The following is a 19,857-nucleotide window of genomic DNA, read 5'->3' on the forward strand; positions in this document are numbered from 1 at the left end:
GGCTCCGCCCACGTGACCCAGCCAATCGGCCTCAAGAGCAGGAGGATTGTGGGAGGTGGAGAGAAGCTTGGGTGGGAGAGAGAGGCTTGTGGAAAGCCGGTGGTGGCAGTTGAGGCTCTGAGGGTTTTTCCTGAGAGGCTGTTTTGTTTGGCGTGTGTGGTTCTAAAAATAAAGTTAGTTTCTTTTGACAAGTGGCTCCTGATTGTGCCCAGCCAGACTGCCGGCACCAGAAAAGCATGCCGAGGCAAGGTCAGAGTAGAAATTAGAAGTTTATTAAAGGACAGCAGAAAAGACTTATCCCGGAGGAAGAAGGGGACCCAAGAGGTGGAATCCGTGGAAGTGTGGTTGTCTCCCCTTTTTATAGTTTTGGTGATGGAATGTGGGTTGAAAGGCCCAAGGGGTGGGACACAGGTGGGCCAAACAAGTAATCTGGGCAGGAAGGACTTCATTATTACTTGGGATGGGCTATCTCCAAATCTGTTGGGGGCTGTTTCCTGGGTTCCATTAGCATTTCTTTGGGGTGGACTTTGGCCTAGGGCCTTTCTGGGACTTCATTAACATTCCATGAGTTGTCCTGCCTTTCCCGGAATCATTGTCAGCATGGCCTTCATTTTCGATTTTACTCGATATTAGACCCGATTTACCTAACTACACTGACTACCTAACTTTAAATCTGGCTTCAGTTCCAGCAGCTTGGGAGGCTGAGGCAGGAGGATCACAAGTTTAAGACCAGCCTCAGCAACTTAGGCCCTGTCTCAAAAAAAGGGGCCGGTGGTGGTGGTGGTGATAGGGATGTAGCTTGTAGCTCAGTGGTAAAGCGCCCCTGGGCTAAATAGCGAATACCGATACATAAATGATGTATGTTATTTTTGCTTATTTTATTGTGTGAAGTGGCCTGAGAAGAATCTATCATGTTTTTTTTTAAATTTTTTATTTGTTTTAATTAGTTACACATGGCAATACAATGACCTTGATATATCATACATTTGAATCAGATGGGATATAATTTCTCATTTTTCTGAGGGTACAGGTTGCAGAATCACATTGGACATGCAGTCACGTATATACACACAGCAATAATAATGTCTATCATGTTTTTATCTTTCTCAAATCCTTTTTTAATGTAAATAATTTAAAAAATATAAATCATATTTTTAAAAATGTAAATATAAGGGGCTGGGGGTGTGGCTCAGTGGTAAAGCACTTGCCTAGTTAGTAAGCAACAAGGCCCTGGGTTGGATCCTCAGCACCAGGAAAAGTAAACAAATATCTTTTAAGAAATTGTTTAAAATCATGTTTCCAGAATATTTTTGAGATTTTGATCTTTCAAAATTCCAACAACTGAGATTATGGCATCTGGGATTGTGTCTTTGGGGAATATGACCCAAACCTGTGGTAAAAGACATCTCCCAGGTCTCTGACACCATTCCCTGATGTCAGGGAGCACCTTTCCTGGACTGACAGCTTTGCAGTTCCCCTCTGGGGTGGAGCGATGCAGGGTGCATGGAAGTGTAGCCCGGAGGCTTATCTAAACCATCTATTTGTTCCAGGGTTTCCACAGCCACCCTTGGCTCTGGGGGAAGCATTGCTACTGGCATTGCTACAGGAGGGAGGAAGTAGGAAAAGACCCCTAAGGATGCTTTAGGAAACTTTCCTTCCAATTGATACTATCCTCAAAGCCTAGATCAGTTCCTCCAACAGCCTGAAAAATCTAGGGGTAAAAGAAACACTTGTGCACAGCTAAAACAGGTAGTGAGAAGGCAGGTCCCCAGCAACAGGCACAGAGTGATCAAGCAGGGCAATCCCCCACCCTCCCTACAGCTAGGATCAGCTCTTTGTTCCTCTCCCTGGAAGTCACCTGGTCTTGGGGTTCTCTCCTGAAGAAAGTTATTTGCCCCAGTCCTGGAATGCTATAGCTGGGGACAGCCTCTGGCATTGCGGAAGGCACTGTGCAGGGACTTTTCATCTCCAATGGCTCTTGCTCCACTATTAAAAGATACTTTTCAAAGCAGTGAAAGCAAGTTACTCATTCAAATGCTGTTAACAAATAACCGGACACAAGTGTGTAATGGGTAGTTACTCAGCTTTGAAAATTTGCCCCGAAGAGTTAAAATTTCTGCTTCACTAGAAATTAGAGGGGAGGGGGGATGTCCTTGCAGGTGGAATTTTCAGCCCCTGGAATTTTATGTCTGATCTCCCTCTCCTGCATCTGAGCTGGAACGTGAGATCAGTGTGAGATTGCAGGAGAGGGAGGGCTGGGGACAGTTCTGGGGCCTGCAGGTGTTCCATTCCCGTGCCAGCCAGGGAGGGCTGCTCCCCCCACCCCAGCACAGCCAGCAGACACCCGCCAGGACTTGCTGGAGCCCATGTCAGGGGAGTCGGCTTGTAAATTACTTTCTGGATCATCACTCCAGGTTGGATCAAATCAGAGCGGGTGGAGCATGGAGGCACCCACAGTTCAGGCTTCAGGTGGAGGGCCTTTCAGAGGAACTCCATTGTGTGAGGGCTGAAATGCAAAACGGACACCACAATCCCCAGCCAACAGCGAAGGAGGACGCCTCCAACTTCTCACCGGACTGCCTGAGCCCAGACCATCTCACACCTCTATTTTAATGATTGCTTTTTATTTTTATTTTTATTTATTTTATTTTATTTTTTTTAATTTTTATTGTTGGTTGTTCAAAACATTACATAGTTCTTGACATATCATATTTCACACTTTGATTCAAGTGGGTTATGAACTCCCATTTTTACCCCGTATACAGATTGCAGAATCACATCAGTTACACATCCATTGATTTACATATTGCCATACTAGTGTCTGTTGTATTCTGCTGCCTTTCCTATCCTCTACTATCCCCCCTCCCCTCCCCTCCCCTCCCCTCTTCTCTCTCTGCCCCCTCTACTGTCATTCATTTCTCCCCCTTGTATTATTTTCCCCTTTCCCCTCACTTCCTCTTGTATGTAATTTTGTATAACCCTGAGGGTCTCCTTCCATTTCCATGCAATTTCCCTTCTCTCTCCCTTTCCCTCCCACCTCTCATCCCTGTTTAATGTTAATCTTCTTCTCATGCTCTTCCTCCCTATTTTGTTCTTAGTTACTCTCCTTATATCAAAGAAGACATTTGGTATTTGTTTTTTAGGGATTGGCTAGCTTCACTTAGCATAATCTGCTCCAATGCCATCCATTTCCCTGCAAATTCTATGATTTTGTCATTTTTTAATGCAGAGTAATACTCCATTGTGTATAAATGCCACATTTTTTTTTATCCATTCGTCTATTGAAGGGCATCTAGGTTGGTTCCAGTCTTGCTATTGTGAATTGTGCTGCTATGAACATCGATGTAGCAGTGTCCCTGTAGCATGCTCTTTTTAGGTCTTTAGGGAATAGACGGAGAAGGGGAATAGCTGGGTCAAATGGTGGTTCCATTCCCAGCTTTCCAAGAAATCTCCATACTGCTTTCCAAATTGGCTGCACCACAATATAAATATATAGGGGGAAATTTTTTTTTTTTTAAATAAATATCTCCCGAAGTCCTGCACCAGGAGAAACAAGGACTCTTGTACAGCCTCCAGGGAGGCTGCATGGAGTGAGCATTCATATAGTGAAGTGTTCAACAAATGTCAGAGCTCTGCTGTGGTTTAAGAAAACACACAGGCCTCCAGGAGGTATGTAAGAAGTGCCACTTGGGAGTCCTAAAATAGGGTCAGTAATATGGCAACAAGGATCTTAAGGGTGTCAGAACTCCTCATTAAATGGGCTGAAAAGGGATTTTGCTTGTGCCCGCCAATGACCAGATTCTCAGGTTTGGCTCTTCTGTGGACAGGTCCCAAGTTTAAAAGAGTACTCAGGGTATAGGAATCCAGAAAATATTTATTAAAGGAAGAAAGATAGATTAAATTAAAGGTGGGAGGGTGTGCAATGACCCAGGCAAGAGGCAGGAGAAAAGGGCTTCAAGTTTCCACTTGAGGATAGCTCCTGACCCAAGGGCAGAGAGCTGGGGAGGAAAAGGGAGGTGTGGAATGCCACTTGAACCCCTGGGGAATGTCAAGGAGGGGAACCGGAGCTAAGGAGGAAAAGCCTGAAGAAGAAAGAGCAGGAAGAGAAGAGTCAAGGGTGAAATTCTCAAGTTGTCCTTGTCTGGTTCCCAGCACAGTCTGTCTCTCCTCAGGGGAAATTCAGTCCCCATTCAGGTTCCTTTTTCTATCCTGGGCTTGACTCCTAGGTCCCCATCCCCCCAGCCTGCACCAGGCCACCCACCCACAGAGACTATAGCTGGGAGGGAAGCATTCAAGACCCACCCAGCACCTCACCTATCTCCCCTCCAAATCTAGAAAACCACGCCTTCGCTCCCTCTGAACCTACCTACACTTGTTTTTTTTTTCCTCTCCTGCATAAAGCCCCTTTCAGAGTTTTGATCTCGGATCTAGTTGACACTGATTTACATTTTTGTGACAAAAATCTTAATCAAATGTGCATTTATCTACCGATTTTCAAACCCAGCCTCATTCACAAAGGACTGGAGGCCACCTCCAGAGTTGCCAGGTGATAACTGCTTTCCAAATTGGCTGCACCACAATATAAATATATAGGGGGAATTTTTTTTTTTTTTAAATAAATATCTCCCGAAGTCCTGCACCAGGAGAAACAAGGACTCTTGTATAGATAACAGGTAGCTCCTCTTGCCACTCCCTTCACAAACACACCTCGGCAACCTCAAAGCTAGACCCTTCTAGTTCAATCGTAAAATCAGTTGTGAAGCAACGCTGAAGCCTGGCTCCAAGTTTTAAAATATGTGCAGGGTATTCAGTATCCCAAGACGTTCCAGAGACTGTTGAGTATCTTGGCCACAGAAAACTCAACTTGGGAGTGACCTGTCTTCTGCATTTCAGGGCAGTTTGGGACATCCTAGGGTCCCCAAAATGTGACCTTCCCAGTATGATGCTAATCCTTTGGTTTTGATTCAGCATTTGAGACCTATGGAAGTATGACCTCCTTGACATTCTTTCCTTTGTTAGGTGCAGAAGATGATATTGGGAGGTTGGAACAGGAGGGTGGGGGTATTGAAGGAGGAAGGTACCTATCCCTTGGAGGAGTCCCTGCCTTGCCCTTGATCTTGCTAACTCAGACCCTTTCACAGCCAAACTTGGGTCCCACCCTGCAGAGAGTCAATTGATTGGAGCTGCAACTGTAATTCTTTGCTAAAAGTCCTCTTGGTTGCTGCTTAGCTTAGCAGGGGAGGGTCCGCTTAATTCTTGGGAAGCTTCTGCGGGAGACCCATCCTTGGGGAATCCCTCACCATGGGAAGGTGCAGAGTTTACATTTATTGGGTTCAGACTTATCTCCAGGAGACCCTACAAAGTCCAGGCAAGGCTAACCCTGAAAGGAGTGGGGGCTTCTGTGCCAGGGACCCTTGGTAAGATCTGCTCTTTCCTCAGTCCAGAGGGCTAAAGAGAGGAAGTAAGGGCATTTTGATCACTTTGGGGTTGTTCATCGATTTGTAATTTATGATTTTCTTCTGAAAATATAGGAGAGGGGTTACATAAGTCACCACACAGGAGAATGGAGCATAGATGCAGGCTCTGCCAGAATGCTTGCTTTTCAAGCCCAGACTGACCCCCAAGGAGGGGAGCAGGCCAGGAGTGTCCCTGTGTGCGTCCCCTCAACACTTGGCATTCTTTTTTTTTTTTTTTTTTGAGAGAGAGAATTTTAATATTTATTTTTTAGTTTTCGGCGGACACATCTTTGTTTGTATGTGGTGCTGAGGATCGAACCCGGGCCGCACGCACGCCAGGCAAGTGCGCTACCGCTTGAGCCACATCCCCAGCCCCACTTGGCATTCTTTGTCCTATTCATGTTCACAACTCTCTGCTCCATGTTGTCATCACTATTTTATAGGTAAGGAAACTGAGGCTCAGGGAACTGGAGTCAGCAGCCTCCTAGTGGCGAGTCAGGGTTTGAGCCCAGGTGGGGTGATTCTAGAGCCCTCCGTGTTAGCCTGCACAGCCCTCCTCCCGGTACCCACCCCACCTTAGGTCTCTCCATCTTGCATCCCCTAGCTGCTAAGGCAAAGTGAAATAGACACAGGCTAAATGAATCTTGCCTTCAGATGGGCGAGCGAGCACAGGGCTGTGTTGGCTGTGTTTTTTTTTTTAAAGATCTTTTTTTTTTTTAATATTTATTTTTTAGTTATTGGCTGACACAACATCTTTGTTTGTATGTGGTGCTGAGGATCGAACCCGGGCCGCATGCATGCCAGACGAGCGCACTACCACTTGAGCCACATCCCCAGCCCCAAGGGCTGTGTTGTTTAATGGTGAAAGCCCATCGGGGAAGCATGTAAGGTTTCTTACATCCCATCTGCTTCTCTCCTTGATGAGTTTTGCTGACCCTGGTACACCTTTGTTTGCAATCTTCAGACTACAACATTTCCACCGAATATGAAAATTGTGACTTCTGTCTTACTTTGACCCTAGTATGTTTGGGGGCTTTCTTAGGAGTCCGTGAAGTCCCCCAAGGAGCTTCTAAATGGAATCCACTTCTGTAGAACCGGGATGAGCTGCCTGGCAACATGGGAGAGTGTTCAGCAAAGACAGCTTTCATTAGGCACAAATCCTTGCTGAGCTTCTCCTTAGAGCAGCAGGACTGCCAGAGAGAGCAGAGAGGCTGCAGGATGGTTTTAACAACAGCAGAGAGGTTAAGATCGCCCTTCCTTTGAGTGATGAGATGCCATGCCAGATCACAGCACTCGGTAGATGCCAGTCATCTTGCTTGCGTGTGTCTACTGCACCTTGGAAAGAGCTGGGGCACAGTGGTTGTTTCAAACAAGAAGACTACTGACAGAGCAAAGGTGAGAATGTATCTTCCTTCCTTCCTCTCAGAGAGGCAAACTGGATTTGTGGAAAGAACATCCCTTTGAGAAACAAGGCGGGGGGGGGGGGGGTTCAAATCCACGTTTTCACCTGGCGCAGCTGTGTAACCTTGGATAAATGGCATCAAGTTACATTTTTTTAGTTTGATTTCCCATCAGGAAAACGCAGAGGAAAATACAGACCTCTCTGGGAAGCTCTAAGGATTAGAGGCAATCTGCAGCAGATCTCTTGCCAGATGCCCTGGAAGGATCTGCACTAAAGCTGGCAGTGGGAGGGACACGTGGCACTATATGCCACTGGCTTATATGTCAATGGTTCCGAATGGATGGGCAGGCTTCACGGGGGAGCAAGTGCCATGCACCACCTCAACTGAGGGTTTCTGGTTTTCACTGATTAAAAACACAGTCCTGCACCGTGAGCATGCCTGTAATCTTAGCAACTCAGCTGCTGAGGCAGGAGGATCGCCAATTTAAGGCCAGCCTGGGCAGTTGAGCAGCACCCTGTCTCAAAATAAAAAATAAAAAGGGCTTGCAATGTAGCTCAGTAGTAAAGCACCCCTGGGTTCAATCCTTAGTATGCCTCCACAAAAGGGAAAAAAGTAGATAATTAACACCAGCCTCCATCCCTGGCTCCTGCCTTTACCCCTACATAAACCTTCAGAAAAGAGGGCTCCAAGCTCATGGGTGAGAGGTGCTGGCATGGCGGTTTGCTGCCCTCTGCTGTCCATGCAGAGAACTACCTGGGAGATTTTGGAGGCACTGTTGCCTGGACTCCCTGGGCACCCAGCACTCATCCAACCATGCAGAACTTGCCCAAGCCTTCCAAAAAGGGTGCCCAAGGAAAGGACAGTACCCAGAATGGCTGCATAATCCAAGATGAACAGTGAAAATGTGGGTCACCTTGTTTAAAAAGTATTAAGAAATTCAAGACATGGAACAACCCCATCTTTGAGGATGGGGTCCTTTGTACCCCATGTATTTCATGCCCTAAGGTTGGCTTTTCTTCACTTTTGCCTGCTCCTGACATTAAACTTTTAGGTCTGTGACAGTCTCCATAATCTCCTGAAGGAACTGCAATTTAGCAGGATATGTTTGGGGAGAGGAGATGGAAGTAAGACCCTCCCAGTGTGGGGAATCTGCTTCTCTTGACCTTTCTGCATTTGGATCACAAATCCAATCTATTTTACACTTCCTGTTGGAGTTGAAGGGAGCAAAAAAAAAATTATTGCCTGTGATCCTTTGGAACCAGTACAGTATCAGGAGTTAGATGGAGCGTCCAACACCCCCTGTATTACAGCCTAGGCTATATTGGAGGACAGACCTTGTCAATGACCGCAGAGCCCAAATCCAAATCCCACAAGAACTCCACCCAGAAGAGAACATGGGACCGTTGCTGTCACCCACTCAGCAGGCAATTCTGTGCACATCCATGGGAGAAGAAAGGAGCAGAACAAGGAGGTTTAGAGAAAAATTCTCTCTGTGGAAACCCCAGCAGTGGGCAGGGAGTGACCTGCCCCCGGTCCTAGCATTAGCCATAGGTTAACTAGGAAAATAGAAACCACTTCAAGTAGTTACAACCAAGGGAGTCAGATGCCAGGAACTGGTTCCATGGGTGGCGATTATGAGGACCAAGGGATAGGTCTCACTCCCCCTAGAGGATGAAGGAGCAAAAGGACAAGATGGCATCCCCAGATCTCCAGGTCACTAGGAAGAGCTGGAACCACTGAGGGTCCTTCCAACAGGAGCTGGGGCCATGAAGGAAATGCAGCCACTGCTGTTGAGGACACCTGAAATGGAGAGAGAGGGGACAGTGCCCTGGCTCCTTTTCTCCCACCCTCAGTCTCTTTCTAGAATCTTCCATTGGCCACACTCATAGGCATCTGGCATAGGAGCCTGGAGGAGAAAGCCAGTTCCCCTGCAGGACAGAGGAAGGCAAAGGTAAAGATGGGCATGTCACAGACCATCCAGGACCAGAGCACCCGCCTCGGTGGCTACAAACCCAAATGTCTGCCATTGTCCATTCATAAAGTATAAATTCCACTTTATCATGTGAACAGCCTGTCACAGGCTCAAACTGCTCTATAAGCCATACTTCCTGGTTCTACCTGCTTCTGGGCCCTTAGTCTTGCTGCTTCTTCCTGGAATACCCTTTGCCCACATCATCCGCATCTCCTCTTCCTCCTGCCCCCATGACTCCCAGTACTAAGGATTGAACGCAGGCCTTGAGCATGCTAGGTGAACACTCCTTCACTCAGCTATGTTCCAGTCCTCTTCCCCTTATTTCTTATCCAATCTGCAAAATTCACTTCATGCTTTTCCTCCTTTTTTCTTTCCTCGATTTTCTTTCTTTTTTTTCCATCTTCATCTTCTTTTTTAAAATTTTCTTTTCCAATCTCTTTCCCTCCCTCCCTCTTTCTTTCCTACCAATGTACAGATTGAACTCAAGGGTCTTTATGTATGTTAGTTGTTGTTATTTTCCAATATATACATTTCTTTAAAACCAACCAAAGTAGTCCCCCGACCCCTATCAGTGATTCTGCTTACCTGAGGTTTATTACATGTGGTCAACCAGGGTTGGGAAATAGTAAATGGAAAATTTCAGAAATAAACAATTTATAACTCTTAAATTGCACACAGTTCTGAATAGTGTGATGAAATTTCACACTGTCCCACTCGGTCCCTCTGGAATGTTTTATTCAATGTATCCACACTGCCTACACTACTTGCCCTTTATCACTTAGGAACCATGTGGGTTATCAAATTGACTATGGTTATACCGCAGTGATTGTGTGCAAGCCTGATTTTACTTATTAACAGTCCCAAAGCATAAGAATAGTAATGCAAGGGGCATAAAATGTGGAAGGACAAATGAACTCTAGCACTATGTGGCAATGCTTCAGGACATAATGGGAAAAAAAAAAGACAGTATACATAATGATTGGGACTTCCCACAATTTCAGGCACCACTTGAACATGTTCCCTTTAAATAAAGGGAGACTAGTGTATAAAAACATAATGTAATCACTGACCCCAACCCCACCTCACACCTAGGAAGCCTCCAATACAAATGTACTGATGAAAACCAGTTCAACTTTCTCTACCAAGCCACTAGATGTCATGTCGATTTCACAGCAGAAGTGGGAAGCCCCTGCAAGCTCAAGTGTGCAGAAAAGTAAGGAAAAAGCATCTAAATACAGCATAAAATAAAGCATCTTAATATTTGCCTTTTTGTGTATGTGTTCTGGAGATTGAACCCAGGGCCTTATGTTTGTGAGACAAGCACTCTACCTACTGAGCTATATCCCCAGCCCCTTAATATTTGCCTTTCATAAACTATAATTAAACTTCCACTTACAGTAAGGACTAGATACATTTTTACTGAATTGATATAATCTTAAAATGCAATTTCCTAAAAGCACTGGGGTGTGAGCAGAGCGGCCAGGTGCTGGGGGAGACCATGCATGAAGGATGGAATCTGCAAAATTTTGCTGTTTTAACCTGGGGACCGCCACAGTTAGTGCTGTGGAAACCATTTTTGGTCATCTTTTTGGCCCATGAAAAAGTGGAAGATTGAGTTCAGAGCAATGATAGCTGCCAAAAGGTGAAGAGCAAGCTCTGGAAGGAAAAGAGCCAGAAAAGTGATCCTCAAATTCTACCTACTCCTGTCTCTGGCTGACCCCTGAACTCTGCATGTACAGAGCAAATTCAAAGCATCTCCTCTAAAGACTAAAGAATCTCAGAAAGATTAAGGCTGCCACCTGAGAAAGTGTGTGATCACAGTTCAATCAAGGGCAGCACCTGCTGAAATAAAAAGAACACTTGTTAGGGAAAAATATCAAAATGCAGAGCCTCCACAACTTGCCATTTTTAATACATACAATCCAAAGTTACCTAATATATGACGAATTAGAAAACTGGGAGCCATTGTCAAACAAAAGGACAATCAACAAGACCAACTCCAAGTTGAGCCACATGTTAAAATTATCAACTCAGGATTTTAAAGTGGCTATCACAACTGTTCTTGTGATATAAATCCTACTGTTTAGATCACATTCAAGGAGTGGATTCTTTCCTCCTAAGATTAGAAGCAAGATGCCGATACCCACTTTCATAACTTCTGTTGAATTTTGTACTAAGGTTCTGTCTGGCTCAATCAGAAAAAAGATATAAAAGGCATGCAGGCTGGAAAGAAAGAAGTAAACTGTCAAATTTGCAGATAACAAGGTCATAAAATGCTGTAAAGAAAAGTTAGTAGGGTGTAGCTCAGTGGTAGAGAGCTTGCCTAGCATACAAGGTTAATCTACAAAAGTCACTTGGATTTCTACATTCTCACAGTGAGCCATTCAGAATGGAATTTTTTAAAACCCCATTTATAGTATCCTTGAAAATAATTTTTATTTCTTGACATAAGTGAGACATGACATCAAATTAAATAGCTTCTGCCCAGCAAAGAAAACAATTAAGAACATGAAGAGAGAGCCTACAGAATGGGTAAGGGTCTTTGCCAGCTCCTCCTCTGATAGGGGATTAATATTCAGAATACATAAAGAACTCAAAAAATTAACACACCCACACAAAAACAAAACCCCAAACCAAAAACAAATAACCTAATCCATAAATGGGCAAAAGAACTAAACAGATATTTTTCAAATGAGGAAATACAAATGGCCAACAAATATATGAAAAAATGTTCAACATCCTTAATAATTAGGAAAATGCAAATCAGAACTCATTGAGATTTCCTCTAACTCTAATTAGAATGGCAGTCATCAAGAATACAAATTATAATAAATGCTGGCAAGGATGTGGAGGAAAAGGTTCACTCACATTCTTTGTGGGAATGCAAATTAGTATAACCACTTTAGAAAACTGTATAAAGATTCCTCAAAAGACTAGGAATAGAACCACCATATGAGGCTAGGCTTTGGGGTGCATGCCTGTAATCCCCGCTGCTCAGGAGACTGAGGAAGCAGGATCATAAGTTCAAAGCCAGCCTCAGCAACTTGGTGAGGCCCATGAGCAACTTAATATTAAAAAAAAAAACCACATGTGACCCAGCTATCCCACTCTCTTTAGTTCTTTAGGTATTTATCCTAAAGAACTAAAATCAACACACTATAGCAATATAGGATACAGGTACATCAGTGTTTATAGCAGCACAACTCACAACAGCCAAGTGTGGAACCAGCCCAGGTGTTTGTGAACTGATGAATGGATAGAGAAAATGTGTACATTCACACAATGGAGTTTTATTCAGCCATTAAAAAAGAATAAAATTATGATGTTTGGTGGTAAATGGATGCAACTGGAGAAATTATGCTAAGTGAAATAAGCCAGGAAAAGTCAAGGGTCAAATGTTCTCTCTCATATGCGGAAGCTAGAGAAAAGTGGGGGCAGGTGTGGATTTCACACAAATAGAGGGAAGATCAGTGGAGGAGAGGAAAGGGATTGAGGGGCAAGGGGGAGGGATGGGAACAGGGAGTATTCTTGGAATGAAATTGACAAAATTATGCTATGGGAATACACCACAGTTAATTCCACCTGTATGCATATGTATAAAGCACCAATTAAAAAAAACCAGAAATAAATAGAAGGAAAACCAGTAGAGTAGAGGAGGGAGGAGGGGAGAGAAACTGGGGACTGAAGTGGAGAAAATTATATTCCATGCATGTGTGAGTCTGTCAAAGGAAACAGACAGAACCAGCCCAAGTGTCCATCAGCAGATGACTGGGTAAACACAATGTATCACATAAACACAATGGAATGTTATTTAGTGTTAAAAAAGAAAGAATCCTGACACAACATGAATGAACCTAATGACATTATGCTAAGTAAAATAATCCAGTCATGAAATGCATGATGCCATTTCTGTGAAGGACCCAGAACAGAATCATAGGGACGGAAAGCAAATTGGTGGTGGCTGAATGCTATGGGGGGGGATAGGAAATTATTGTTCCACAGGTTCAGTTTGCATTCATAACGTACAAGGCCTTCTGAAGATGGATGGCAGCCAAGGCTTCACAGTTATGTGAATGTACTAGTGACTGAATTGTATACCAAAAACAGTTAAGATGAGAAAAGTTTTTACATGTGTATTTTACCACAACTTAAAAAAAAAAAAAAGTCTTGGGCTGGAGATACAGCTCAGTTGTAGAGTGCTTGCCTTGTATGCATAAGGCCCTGGGTTCAATCCCCAGCACCAAAAAAAAAAAAAAAAAAAGCAATGTTAGGCAATTAAAAGTGCCGCAGTCCGCTGCAGCAAAATAACCGGGGCGGGGGTGGGGGAGGGGGGCATACGAACAACTTGTGAAGATTGATACAGCAGGAGTGGGAGCCATTTATTGTAGGACAGGAGGGGTATATATACATTCCACACAGCTTATCTTAATTAACATAAACTAGATACAGCAGTCAACCAATAAGGAATCTCCACACTTAATGGCTCGCTGGCGTTACTTCACAAACCACTCCCTCTGCAAAATACCAGGCGCCATCTTGACTTGTTTACAGACCCTAACATAAAAGTATTTATTTTTTAAACTGAATTTTAAAAAATGATATTATAAAACTTCTATGGAAAGTTAAAGGACCTAAAATAGCCAAAATAATTTTAAGAAAGAAGGACAAGGCTGGAGGACTTGGACTACCTGAATGCAAGACCTATCATCAAGAAACACTAATCAAAGGTGGGTATGGTGACGCATGCCCATAATTCCAGTGACTTGGGAAGCTGAGGCAGGGGGATCTTAGGTTTGAGGCCAGCCTCAGCAACTTAGCAAAATAAAAAAAAAATTATCTCAAAATATCTCAAAATAAAAAATTAAAAGGGCTGGGGAAATAGCTCAGTGGTAGAGTGACCCTGGGTTCAATAATCCCCAGTAGAGAAAACAAACCAACCATTAATCACAATGGTGTGTTATTGGCATAAAGAAAGACATCCATCGATGGGACAGAAGAGAAAGTTTAAAAAACACACCTACACTTACATGATCAGTCGGTTTTCAACAAAAATACCAATTTAATGGAGAAAGTATACTTTTTTTCAGCAAATGGTGCTAGAACAATTGAAAATGTGTGTGTGTGTGTGTGTGTGTGTTTGTATCTGGCAGCCTGGGGAGGGGACTGATTGCAAGGGAGCATGGCAGGCTTTTGTGGGGCGACAGACATGTTTTACATCTTCACTGTGGTAATGATTAAACGTCTGTGTACAATTGCCCCAATTCATAAAATTATGTACTTCAAGTGATTTTTGCTGTATTATAAATTATACTTCAACAAGACAGCATTAAAAAGTAAACAAAAAAATCACAGCCAAGAGGCTTTTCCTCATGGTTGCAAGATATTGGACTCATATTGTTGTATCCTTTCTACTCATTTCATGGTTCATCATGTCAATAAGTTATAATTTATTCATTTTTAATTCTACTGATGATGGGAATTTGCAATGTTTCTAAGTTTTCTCTTTTCCAATGGGGGTACTAACACTCTTGAACAAGTTCCTTGAGCACTATTGCATTTCTTCTAAACATACGTATAATTTTTGATGGGTTGTAGATTATTAATGTACTTACCTTTCTTAAGTAATGCAAAATTGTTTTCTAAAGTGGTTGTACCAATTTACATGTCCACCAGCACATATGAAAGCCTCGCTGGCCCACAGCCTTACCCATAACTGATGCTGTCAGACTCTACAATTTTACATCTGCTGGACAAATGCTGTTGAAGTTTTCCCTTGCATTTTTCTGATGTAATGGAGTTGAGGATACTTTCACAGTATACTGTCCATGAGGATTTCTTTTGTGGGGGAAGTTACTCTTCAAGACTTTTTCCATTGTTGTTTTTGTTTTGCAGCACTGGGGTCCAAGCCCAGGCCTCACATGGGCTAGGCAAGTGTTATCTCTAAGTGTTATCACTATCACTAAGCACACACAGCCCCATTCCATTTTCAATTGGGTTCTTTTATGTATTGATTTATGATGATATTTGCATATTGTTAATATGACTCTTTGTTGTCATATGTTTTACAAATATTCTTTCATTTGTAGCTGTTTTCTTATTCTCTTTATACTATCTTTAACAGAATATTTTATTTATAATTATTTTAACTTATCAAGTTTTCCCTTTTGGTTTTTCTTTGTCCTTTTTTTTTCCTTTTGGTACTGGGGATTGAATTCCGGGACACTCGACCACTGAGCCACATCCCCAGCCCTATTTTGTATTTTATTTAGAGACAGGGTCTCACTGAGTTGCTTAGCACCTTGCTTTTGCTGAGGCAGGCTTTGAACTTGAGATTCTCACGCCTCAGCCTCCCAAGCTGTTGGGATTACAGGCATTTCACTGTGTGCAGCTTCTCTTTTTTTAAGAACTACTTGCCTAATCAAAAGTCTTGAAAATATGCCAGGTGTTGTGGTGCATGCCTGTAATCCCAGTGACTCAGGAAACAGGGGAAGGAGGATCACAAGTTCAAAGCCAGCCTCAGCAATTTAGTGAGGGCCTAAGCAACTTACGAAGAACCCTGTCTCAAAATTAAAAATAAAAAGGGCTGGGGATGAGGCTTAGTGTCCCGGGTTCTCAGTGCCCCTGGGTTCAATATCTGGTACCAAAAAAAAAAAAATCTGTTTACTTCATGATTTTTGCCTTTCTCATGTAAATTTTCAACTTACCTTGAATTAATTTATATCATTTCCCTGTTCTGTTGGCTAATTTATCTAATCCTGAACTACTACTAAGCAGTCTTATTTAGTAGGGATATTATAAATATTGATATGTTGGCAGGGCTGGGGCCCTATAGCAAACAAGATATAATTAGGACACAGAAACCACAGAAGAAATCCAGTATGAAGATCTGCTACCTTGTACAAAGTGGTCAACTGCTAAATGGGTAAAAGAGGACCTCAAGGTGTGCAGGAGTAGCAGATTAAAAAGAAGGCAGCTCCTGCCTCTACAGTAAGGAACAGTGAGCAATGAAGGACCTAAAGACTTAGGAGAATTCCACTCCTTCTCCATCAAAGGCTAAGATTTGTAGCTTTTCAGAGACAAGAAGAACACGCAGCTTGACGGTAGAGCATGGGTCAGAGCTTATGTGGAGAAATGGTCCCCCATGGCCTTGGGGCGTGGGTGGAATGGAAGTCATCTGCAGAAATTGCCCACTTGGTGGGGAGACAGGTGCCGAAATGCAGTCTAAGGTGCTGTGGAAGTGGTCTGGTGGAGCCGCACAGAAGTGACCACCTGGGGGAAATGGTGACCCAGGCCACAGCAGAAACATTCCAGCAGGGCTCATGGGCAATGTTGTCCTGAATAATAATGAAGGACTGAAGCCCAGGTAAGAAATTCCCTCCGTCACTATTGCCTGACAGTGTAACCCTGGTGCTTTCTAGTGACAAAGCTTAACACGGCACCAGCTGCCAAGGAAGAAATGCTGCCAGGGTACATCTTCAACAGAACAAAGCAGGCAAAGAAGGGTGGGCTGAGAGCAGAGAAAATGAATTGATAAATTAACTTAACTTGTTCTTATTCTTCAAGAGTTTCTTGGTTATTTTTTTGGTTCCTTGCATTCCCATCAAGTTAGGGGACATGAAGGGAAAGTATTAAAGTTTTACTTGGATTGCATTCCTTTCCAGACTGAATTGGTTGGACTGACAGCGTTACACTCTTAGATTCTTTCAGTTCAGGAGCATCTGTGTCTCTATTAACTTCCCTTCTCTGAAGTGTTTCCATAACACTTTTAGACTTTTCTCCGTGAAGTTTTCACACACCCTCAGATTCCCTTGATTGCTTCCTCCATTTCCTCCCTTGCTTGACATCCCACACATCTATGATCCCATGCGTGTTCAGAATTTTATGAAGCACCACATCACAGGACATGGATCTACTAAGGGGTGGACGCTATGACACAGATGGTCTTGCAATGTCCCCATTGGGTGAAGGTTGTTCAATAAGAACCCGGAGTGCGAACTTACCTGATAGGTAAACTGTCTTCTTCTTCTTTTTTTTTTTCTCCCATTGATCACTCCAAGATATTCTCCCTCTTTGGAATCTTAACAGAAAGGCCCATGTGCCAAGAAACACTCAGGCTGAGTGACCTAGTACAAGCTGAGCAATCCCAATTCAAACTCCACAACCCCAAACGCTCCAAATTATGAAACTTGTGTGCTGACATGAAGCTACAAGTAGAAAATTCCACACCTAACCTCATGTAATAGGTCACGGTCAAAATTCAGGTGCACTAAAAATATATAAAATTACCTTCAGACTCCATGTATAAGGAGTATATGAAACATAAATGAGTTTCATGTTGACATTTAGGTTCCATCTCCAAACATAACTCATTATGAACATGCAAACAATCCAAAATCTGAAATACCTTGGACCCAAATATATTTTGTTTGTTTTTTTGTTTTGGTACTGAGGATTAAACCCAGGGGCACTTTGCCACTGAACTACATCCCCAGTCCTTTATTTATTTATGTATGTATTTACTTTTGAGACAGGGTTTGCTAAGTTACTGAGTTCATCTTGAACTTGCAATCCTCCTGCCTCAACCTTCCTAGTTGCTGGGATTAGAGATGTGTGTCATCCTGTCCAGTAGTCCCAAACATTTTGGATAAAGTGTACTCTACCAAATGCCTCTTTTGACTTGTCATACAGCGGTGGTTAGATTTTTAATGCATCACAACACAATGGATTCCCCTTAATTTATTTCCATTTTCTTTTCATCCACACCATCCAGGACTTGCATGTCCCAGAAAAAGTATTTGCAGCTTAATCCTAGCTTCACATGCTGCATTCTAGAAGATCTAAGGAAGCAAAGACCAGAGCTGTCTCCTTTGTTTTATGCATCAGGATACTGTATGTCAGATTGCAGGATTTTGTTCCTTTAAAGTTTCATAGTGCTAGTAAACCATCTGGGCCTAGGTTTTTCTGTGTCAAACTACTGTTTCATTTTCTTTAGTGAGTTTAAGACCACTCTTCTGTTTCTAAACATCTGTGTGAAAAAACTTTCTGAAGTTATAGTTTTCAAAGAACTCACTCTTTTTATCTGTAGTTACAAATTTATTAGCATACAGCTTATAATAGTACACTTCTATCATCTATTATGCCTTTATGAATATCTTTGAGATCTGTAGTGATGCCTCCATTTTCATTCCAATTATTTTTTATTTTGGCTCTTTCAGTCTTTATCAGTGTTTTATAGAATTTTTAAGGAGCCAACTTTTGGCTTTGTTGATCTCTATTACGTTTGTTTCCTGCCTTATTCGTTTACTCTTATCATTATTAGTTCTTCCCTTCTTTTTGGTGTTTATTGATTTTGCTAATTAAAAGCCCAGCCCATTTTTTTATCTCTTCTTTTCTCCTATTCATTTTTCGAAGCATATCAGTCTATCTGCCCTCTCAATATGCCTCCTTAACTAATGCTTTAGCTACATTCCACATATCCCCACATAGCATTTCCTTAACAAAGTTGAAGGAGTTTTAATTGCCAAGACTTCTTTTTTCTTATGGACTCAACATATTTATTAATCCTGAATTATATGGAATTTTTATAAAGATCCTTTTTGTAGTGCTTTCTACCTTAGTTGAATAGTGGCCAGAGATATTGTATTATTGGCACTCCTTTGAAATACATTTAGACTTGCTTAATTTGGAAGTATGTGGTTTTCATATTGGTCCACATGTGATGGAAAAAAACATGAATTTGATAATTTGGGGATATGGTGTACATACACAGCACACACATGCCAATGTATACACTACTTCAAATTTTCTACATGTTTCTTGGTATTTGCTCATTTCATTAATTACTGACAGAGATGTCTCATTTTGATTTTTGGCATTTTTGTCTTTCTCTTAATTTTGTCTCAGGCCTTTTAAGGAAGTCCAAGGTGATGTTCCCTTCGCTGAGCCGCAGAATGGAGTAGTGAGTGAGCACCAGCATGGCTGATTCAGTGGTAGCTTGCAGGCCAGGGTGGACAGTAGGAAATACTGATATGGAATTGGTTTCCCTTGTGTAAATGGAGACAACTCCATTCTGGAACAATAGAGGTCAGGTGGAAAACTTCCTGTTGGAGGTAAAGTAGTAATTACAACGGGCAGCAAAGAGGTCAGCCCTACAGGTGTGTGGAAATGGTCAGGAAGGCAGGGAGAGGACAGATGGGCAGCAGGAGAGGTGTCTGGGGCTTGACTGTGTTAATAATCAAATATCAAGATTGGGTGAGCAGATGTCAACTGCTGTAATGAAAAAAATCAACATTCCTCCAGACCTGTCCCCAGAGCCACACTCTGTTGACCAAAAGGAAGGCCTGAGGACTCGAGGAAGGGGGGCACCGTCCTAAAGACATCTATAGCCATTTACCAGATGGAAGACATTTACCACTAGAGAAGGGAAACATGACCATCTTTCTGGGACTACTGGATATAGGACCTCACTTTTTGGTTTAAGATGGGGATTGGCAAGTGTTATTATTTATTTGGTCAAAGGTCAGAAACAACTGTTTTACGTTTTCTAGGCCATAGGTTCTTTTACAACTAATCAACTTTGTTATTGTAGTGTGAAAGCACCCACAGACAGGAACAAATAGTAATGGCTATATTCCAATAAAACTTAATTTACAAAAACAGACAGCCAGATTTGGCCCAGGATTTCCTGACCTCTGGTTTTGGACATAACCAATTTTTTTTCATAAAAATCTCATGCATGTTTGAAAATATGTACAGTTTCCAATTGTGGGGCTTATTACTTTGTATTTTGCATATTAGAACAACACATTTAATTATGCTCTTTAAGTCCTGTATATTATACATTTTTGTGGGATTTGCTTTATCTGTAACTTGTTTTTTTTTAAACCTCCTAATATGGACATAATTTTGTCCAATTTTGCTTTGTGATATTTGAAGCTATGTTATTAGGCGCATGCAAGTTAAACATCTTTATTCTTCCTGGCTAATCAAAATGTGTATCATCTTGAAATAAATCTTATTAACTTTG

The sequence above is a fragment of the Marmota monax genome, unplaced genomic scaffold (assembly GCF_021218885.2).
Source record: "Marmota monax isolate L192 unplaced genomic scaffold, Marmota_monax_Labrador192_F-V1.1 WCK01_AAM20220418_F8-fsc00061, whole genome shotgun sequence".
Lineage (NCBI taxonomy): Eukaryota > Metazoa > Chordata > Mammalia > Rodentia > Sciuridae > Marmota > Marmota monax.